The sequence below is a fragment of the Delphinapterus leucas genome, chromosome 13 (genome assembly GCF_059928025.1).
Source record: "Delphinapterus leucas isolate spDelLeu-1000000601 "Yukka" chromosome 13, BTC_Dleu_Yukka2, whole genome shotgun sequence".
Classification (NCBI taxonomy): domain Eukaryota; kingdom Metazoa; phylum Chordata; class Mammalia; order Artiodactyla; family Monodontidae; genus Delphinapterus; species Delphinapterus leucas.
This window is the reverse complement of record NC_143141.1, coordinates 39,986,219-39,994,159: the sequence shown is the minus strand read 5'-3', so window position 1 is coordinate 39,994,159 and position 7,941 is coordinate 39,986,219.

Sequence of the window (7,941 nt, the reverse complement as noted above, 5' to 3'; positions counted from 1 at the left end):
TTAGAGGACTTGGAGTAACATAGTAACAAAGAACCACAAAATCCCCATGGCACACAACAGTAGGAGTTTATTGTTTGTGCTTCTGGGGGCAGGGTTCAGGGCTGCTAACCAGACAGCTCTGCTGACCTTGGCTGGGCTTGCTCCCATATCCGGGGTTGACGGGCTGGTAGTTGATCTAGGATGACCTCCCCTATGATGACTTGGGACTCAGCTGGACTCCACACATCTCTCATCCTCCAGCAGGCTAGCCCAGGTGTGTTCTGATGGCAAGGGTACAGGCACAAGAGAAAAGCCCAATGTATAAACCTATTTCAAATTTGTGCTTGCCTAGGGTCAGCTATACCCACTGGTTAAAGAAAATCATGTAGTTGAGCCCAGATGGAGTTGTACGACCCTGAAAAGTAACGTGACAAAGGGTCGGGATACAAGGAGAGGTGAAGAATGGGACTATTTTTGTAATCTACCACAGTGTCCATGCATTTTTCTTATTAATGAAGTACCACTCCTCAGTTTTTTTTTTTAAATTGTAACCCCTCTTAAAATAATCACATCATGGTAGAGTCACTTACTGGTAGAAAGGAAGCCTGAAATTTCTGAGTATTTACCAAAAGACTCTGAGTTATCCACACAAGGCTATTTAAACTGGTTAAGATTTCCATTACATTCATTGTCAAGTTAAAGCCATTTTCTCCTCCCTGCAATGACCCAATGCTGTGACTGCCCATGACAAAGATTAGATCAGTTATAGATAGCAAATAACCTACATTTTCTTTGTACTTCAGAGTGATTTATTGAATTTTCAAACACCTTCCACACAAAAGTAGAGAAGTTCAGACATTATTTTTAAAATAAATTTGAGTAATTCAAAATTATCCCTAGGATAATATCACTTACTTGCATTCTTTCTTAAGTAGGAGAATCTGTTGTGTTACAAGTTGGTAGCCAGGAACTACATCAAAGTCGAGGTGCACCTGTGGCTGTGGGCATTGTGTATAAGCATCACTTGTCATGTAGGTAGCAGCAGAGACTGAGTGGAGAACCACAGTGCTAGACCACAGTGACCTCTCTGCTCCAAGCCCCTGTAACCCATGCCTTCCTACTAAGGTTGCTCAATCTGTTGTGCAACAAAGTGAAGGATGGAGGCTTTCCTTTCCGTTGTTTATTCTCTCTTGCAAAAAAAAAAATTAACGTTTCGTAAATTTGAAAAAAATTTGAGCCTACAGAAAAGTTTCAGGAACAAAACAGTGAGCACCCATATGCTCCTCACCTAGTTTTACCAGCTGTTAACCTCTTGCCTCCCATACTATCGATACATTCTCTCTTTATATACACGTTTCCCCTCTACCAAGCCATCCAAGAGTGGTGGGCAGGCACCCTGGCACTTCACCCCTAAATAATTCTCCATCCTTTCCCAAGAAGGAGGCCATTGTCCTAGTATTGAGAACACTGTTGTCACACCTGACAAACTCAACATTAAGTTCAACATACAGTTTACATGAAATTTGCCTGTCTGAAAATTATCTTTTAATCCAGATCCCATTGCATTTAGTTGTTATATCTCATTAATCTATTAACAGGAAGAATAAAAAATAGATGCCTGGGTCTTACCCTAGAGCTACAAAAACAGAATTTCCAGGGTTGGAGCCCAGGAATCTATCCTTTTAAAACTCTTTCTGATGACTCTGATGAGAGTCACGTTTGGGGATCACTGAGTTCTACCTGGAAGGTTAATTATCTTTTCACCTGTCTATGGCTGTTTTCCCAAACAGATTTCAGGGAATTCTTGTGCCAGGAGTAATAAATTGCTGGGAGAACTATAACTCATTCTAATTGTACCCTAACCATTGCCCCTCCCCTCTAATCCCACCTGCTTCTTACCCCTTAACATTATACTCAGAAGAACTTGAGTGGCAGGTTTTGAAGGCCCAGTCCTAGACTTTATCTTGGACTTCTCTTTAATTCCAAATTCTGTTAATTCAATGACCTCATAAATACTTTTGAATTGAATAATCTGGGGTGGGGGTAGGGGGATGTGGGAGGGAAGGATTGGCTTGTTGAAATGCAGATTTCTAAGCCCTCCTCTGGGCTCAGGAATATGCATTTTAGTCAGCTCCCTAAGTAGTCCGTACTCCCTTTTTTTGTATTTCATTCTAAGGGCCTTTCAGGGTGATTTACTCTTAGTAAGCAACTCAGTAAGCCTCTGGTTGTGTCATTGAAATAAACCTCTATGCTTAGAACCCTTGCCCACAAAACAGACAGCAAAAGAACTTTTCTTCCTATCTTTTAACTCATCTCTTTCAATGCTCCTACTTGACCAATTCTCTCAGTAGAAAATGTCCTTCACAGAGCCTTAGCTTTTCTCTAAAACCATAGAAACAGGCATCTTATTTCTGCCTCACCCTGCCTTTTACTCCCACTCTGACCAAATTCCCTTTTAGTGTTGACTCAAATTGTTTATCTGAGTCTGTGCCTGACCTTTTGGTTCTAGTGACATCTTTATGGCCCCTTTTTTATTTTTTCTTTTTGGTGGGTAGAGATGATATGGAGGGGAGCCCAGAGGATTACAGATTGTAAAGTCACCCACACTTTGATTCCAGTATGCCACTTTGAACTAAGTTGTCCATCATGGGAGAAAAAGAACCTGTTTATTATTTTGGAATTTCACCTTGCTTGCTCTGCTAGGTAATCTATGTGAAAAGCAAATATTCTTTTTTTGAAAATCACATTGCATTTTCTGCAAAGCTGTGTTTAAGAGTTAAGCTGAAGTTTAACCTTTTTAATATAGTCATTAGTTAAAATATCTGGTGTCTCTTAGTCAAGGTAAAGAAGCACTCTAGAACCCAAATTTGCCTGTGATGAAGGATACAATTTTCCTTTTTCAGCCCATTCATTGGCGGAAAATAATTCCTGCCAGATGCTTGATGCCACTAGCAATTCTAGTGAAATAATGTGGAAAATACGAAACTGTCATCAGATATAAAGTTAGAACAGAGATAATCTCTTTACCAGAAGAAGCCAGCATGTGTTGTATGATGCCGAATCCAGCCTCTGTACCCCGACACTGAGTTAAATCTTGGAGACAGAGTTTTTGGTGAAGTAGAAAAGAATAGGTTTATTACTTTGCCAGGCAAAGGGGGCCGCAGCAGGCTAATGCCCTCAAAACTGTGAGTCCTGAGCTGGAGGGGGTAGTGAGGAGTTTTATAGTAATGGCTCAAAGAGGGCGTGATCAGCTCGTGGACATTCTGATTGGTTGGTGGTGAGGTAAGTGGGAGTCAGCCAACATCAACCTTCTGGTTCCAGCCGGTCTGGAGTCTACCTGCTTGTGGGCAGCATACTGTTAACTTTTCCCACCTGGTGGAGGTTTCAGTATCTGTAAAGCAGCTCAAAGATATTGTTATGTATATCCGTTGAGGGGGAACCGGGACCCTGCCCCAAGGCTACTCTATAGTTTCTTGACTATTCCTCCCTTGTCTCCACATCCCCTCCCTTCCCTAATTAGCAACTGTTTAAACCTGCCCGTTGGAACGCAGGGAAGGTCATGGAGGCTGAAGGAAGCCTATTTCCTGTTATCAAGAAATGGGGGACGCAGAAAGGCTTTTTTGCCCAGGAGCCTCACAGGGTCCTGTTCGGTTTCATGTATAATATCCATCGATACACGAGTATATTGGGAGTGATAAACAGTCACTTTGACAAGGTAGGAAAAACACCATTCTTATCACCGCATAAGTAAAAAATCCGTATCATTGCTTTAATGAGGGAAACTGATTCTTCTTCACGATGAATGAGATATCCAGCCAGCCCCAGCTGTTCTAACCACACTAGCCTAGGTGCCAGGAGTGTGAATGAGTCATTTTGGACAGTCCAGCCTCATTAGTTGCACTGGGTAAAAGAACCAAGGATCACAGTGAATATGGCCCCAGTTGAGCCATCCCAGGTATCTTCAGGCATTAAGCCACCCCAGCTGAGGCTGCAGGCAGCATGCAGCAGAGATGAAAACCTCTGCTGTGTTCTCTCTGAATTTCTGGCCTACAAAATTATGATCACAGGGCTTCCCTGGTGGCACAGTGGTTAGGGATCCACCTGCCAATGCAGGGGACATGGGCTCAAGCCCTGGTCCAGGAAGATCCCACATGCTGCAGAGCAACTAAGCCCATGCGCCACAACCACTGAGCCTGCGCTCTAGAGACCGCGAGCCACAACTACTGAAGCTCGCGCGCCTAGAGCCCGTGCTCCGCAACAAGAGAAGACACTGCAACGAGAAGCCCGCGCACCGCAACAAAGAGTAGGTAGGCCCCGCTCACCGCAACTAGAGAAAGCCCGCACGTAGCAATGAAGACCCAATACACCCCAAAATAATTAATTAATTAATTAAATTTAAGATATATATATCATCATAAGAAACTGGTTGTTTTTTTATGCCACAACATTTGGAGTGGTTTGTTATGGTAATAGATAACTGGAATAGATGTTGAAGAGAGGACTTGTATTACTTGGCTATTGCCACAATAATGCATGACTCCAAAACTCAGTGGGTTTCAACAACAGTATTTATTTTTCTGACTCATGGGGCTGTGCATTGTCTGGGGTGCTCTCCCTTTGGCTGTGAGGGGGCTGGGCAAGGCAAACCTCTGTGGGCTGGTTTGAGACACACTCCTCTTTGTTCTGGTGCCAGGATGAAGGTGGAGCATCTACCTGGGGCACGCTGGGTGATGGATATTCAGGAATCCAAGGGCAACTCTGCAAAAACATTTTACTCCTCTGCTTATTTTATTGGCCAGGTAGGTCACATGGTCAAGCTCAAAGTCAAAGGGGTAAGTACACTCCCATCCAAATGGGAGGAAGAAGAAAGGAGATACTCGCTGAACAGTACTGCAGCCTATTGAGAGAGTCGAGCATCAGATGATGGTGGTGGTGATAGTGAGTGGTGTCAGACTGGCCCAGTTTCAAGGTATTTCTGTAATTTGGTACTTATACATCTAGAACCCAGAGAGAACACTTGTGAGTGTAGTGGGGGAAGGTGTCTAAATATAGGAATCAATAATTATTTATTTTATTTATTATGTTATAAGTAATGTTTCTATTAATAATATAAATATTATTTATCAGTTTATATGATTTATTGATACTAAATCCTTACAAGCAGGAGGCATGTAAAATTATGAAAAGACAAAGAAAATGTAATAGAAGAACAAAAGGAGAGGGATTAAAAAAAAGAAAGAGAAAAAGAAGGCAGAAAATGAAACCCTTTACCAGCTGTTGGGGAGGCCAGGAGCAGACACCTGTTTTTTGGTTTGCCTCATATGTAGGCAGAACTGCTACAGGGCAGCCAGTCCCTGAAAGAAGTCCCAAGAGACCAGCTCCTCCTTAAGGAGAGGTTTTGCTAATTCAATGACAGATGCATCTGGCATGGCATAAGGCACCTCCAAATACTGCTCTCCCACTCAGCACCATACTTATAGCCAATGAAAGTGCCAACAGTGCAGGGAGTTCCCTACTCCCAGTTGAGGGTTAACTATTAACTCAGCTGTGAAGTGTGTGGGACCAGCCCAAAAAGCTATGGGCAGCAGGCAGAGTTAGAGCAAAGAGGCGTTAAGAAAGGCTTTGGGAGAGAAGTAGTATCTGAACTGGAACTGGATGCAGAGGCCAGAAAATGTGGAAGCAGCACAGTCTCATTTTTGTTGCATGTATAGAGGGCACAAGGCTGGAGAGTGAGCTGATCGTGGTAAATCTTGAATGCCAGGTTGAAGAGCATATTTTTAGTTCAGTGGGAACCCTGAGAACTTTTGAACAAGAAGTAATCTGGGGCTTCCCTGGTGGCGCAGTGGTTGAGAATCCTCTTGCCAGTGCAGGGGACACAGGTTCGAGCCCTGGTGCTGGAAGATCCCACATGCCGCAGAGCAACTAAGCCCGTGCGCCGCAACTACTGAGCCTGCGCTCTAGAGCCTGCGAGGCACAACTACTAAAGGCTGCGAGCCACAACTACTGAAGCCCATGCACCTAGAGCCCGAGCTCCGCAACAAGAGAAGCCACCGCAATGAGAAGCCCGTGTACCGCAACAAACAGTAGCCCCCGCTACGGCAACTAAAGAAAGCCCGAGCCAATCAACAAAGACCCAACACAGCCAAAAACTAATTAATTAATTAATTAATTTTTTAAAAAAGAAGTGATCTGAAGGAGCTGTCCTCCAATATCATTCTTTCCTACTTCTGTGGTAACAGAAGCCCCAGTTTTTAACCAGGTTCATGCCTGTGCAAATTAAGATTAGCTTTCCTAACTTCTCTTGCAGCTAGGTGTGGTCTTGTGACTGAATTCTGGTGAATGAAATAGAAAGGAAATAGTGTGTGCCACTTTTAAGAAGTGTTCTCAAAGGGAGAAGGCATTGCGCCTTTTTTTTTTTTCCTGCTGGATGGAAGCCCAACCTAATCCTAACAAGCATATTATTCATTAGGAAGATAGGCCTGGGGCAAGGCAAAATATAGGATGTGCACTGGAGGTGGGAAGATCTTGATAGTTGAGGTAAGAAGTGTGGAAATAAGAACTGAGCCAGTATGGAAGCTTTGGGAACGGATGGGAGGGGAGTATGGGATAAATATTGCGCAAGGAGTGTCTGTGGGACTTGGGAATTGGTCAGGTGAGAGGAGACACCAGGAAGAATCAAAGGTCATTCTGAGGTTTCAAGCAGAGTTGACTGGGAAGTCAATGATGCTGGTAACAAAAATAGGGGAATCAGCAGGATGAGCAGGCATGAGGAAGGCCCCCAGGAATTCAGTCTTGCACATTCTTGAGTTGGGATGCCTGCAGGATACCCAGGTGGAGATGTAAAGCAGGCAGTTGGAAATGGCAAATCCTTTGCATAAAAATGGTAGTCAAAATGAAGGGAGGGGCTGGTTGGCAAAACAGAGAGTGTGTCTGTAGAAATTCCTCTTTCTTCAGTGCACACAGAAATAAACTTTTGCTCTGCAAAACCAGATAAAAATATGTAAGCTCTTCACCTGATTTGTACCCCCGTCCCTCAAAAAAAACCCTACAAACTCCAGTCAGCAGCTGGCTGGCTGGCTTCAAGCCATGAAATCCTGTCTCAAAATGTGGACATCTCCTTAAAGTTCTTTACTAAGGCGTATTGATTTGCATAAATATCTGTGCTGGCATGTTTTAAGATGACTCCTTTTCAGCAAGAGATCTATAGTAAATTGTCTTCCTCCTTAATTCAGGTTGGCCACACATAAGAAGGCTTCCCTTTCACAAAAGTCTTAAAAGAACAATTCCTTTCAAAAGCTGAATAAAAAAATATGAAAATCTAATAAATGTGACAGTAAAACGACTCTGCAGAGGTTTCTCTCATATCTGCTGTGACCAGAGCAGATGTTAAAATAAATAAAATTTGAAATAAAAAGTAAACGAATCTAATGTGAACATTAAGGAACTTTTTTTTTTTCTTTTTTTGGCCAAGACACGCGGCTTGTGGGATCTTAGCTCCCCGACCAAACCCCAAGCCCTCAGCAGTGAAAGCTCGGAGTCCTAACCACTGGACCGTCAGGGAATTTTCTAAGGAACCGTCTGTTCAGCCTGGGTAAACCGCTGTCTGCACTATTTTCATACGATGGCTGGGGCCCAGGGTATGGAAAAGGTTAAAACCCAGTGGCTTGTGTGTTTCAGCTGAGGTTACAAGGTAGAAACGCGACTGGAAGTGGTGGTGGTAAGAGCTCTGTTTCTTCTCGAAGAGTTTTGGTCTTCAGCTCACATACCGCAGACAGCTGCCTGGCGACCCAGGGCCTATCCCGGCGGCCCCAAGCCACGCGCCTAGGAGCGCGCCCAGGATCTCCTCACGCGAGAACCCTTCCTAGGAGAGGCGGGCGGGCTCTCCGGCGGAAAACGGGCCGCGCGGGAGCGACAGCACCAACCTTGTTGGCAACCCCTCCCCTCCCCCAACCCCCAGGACAA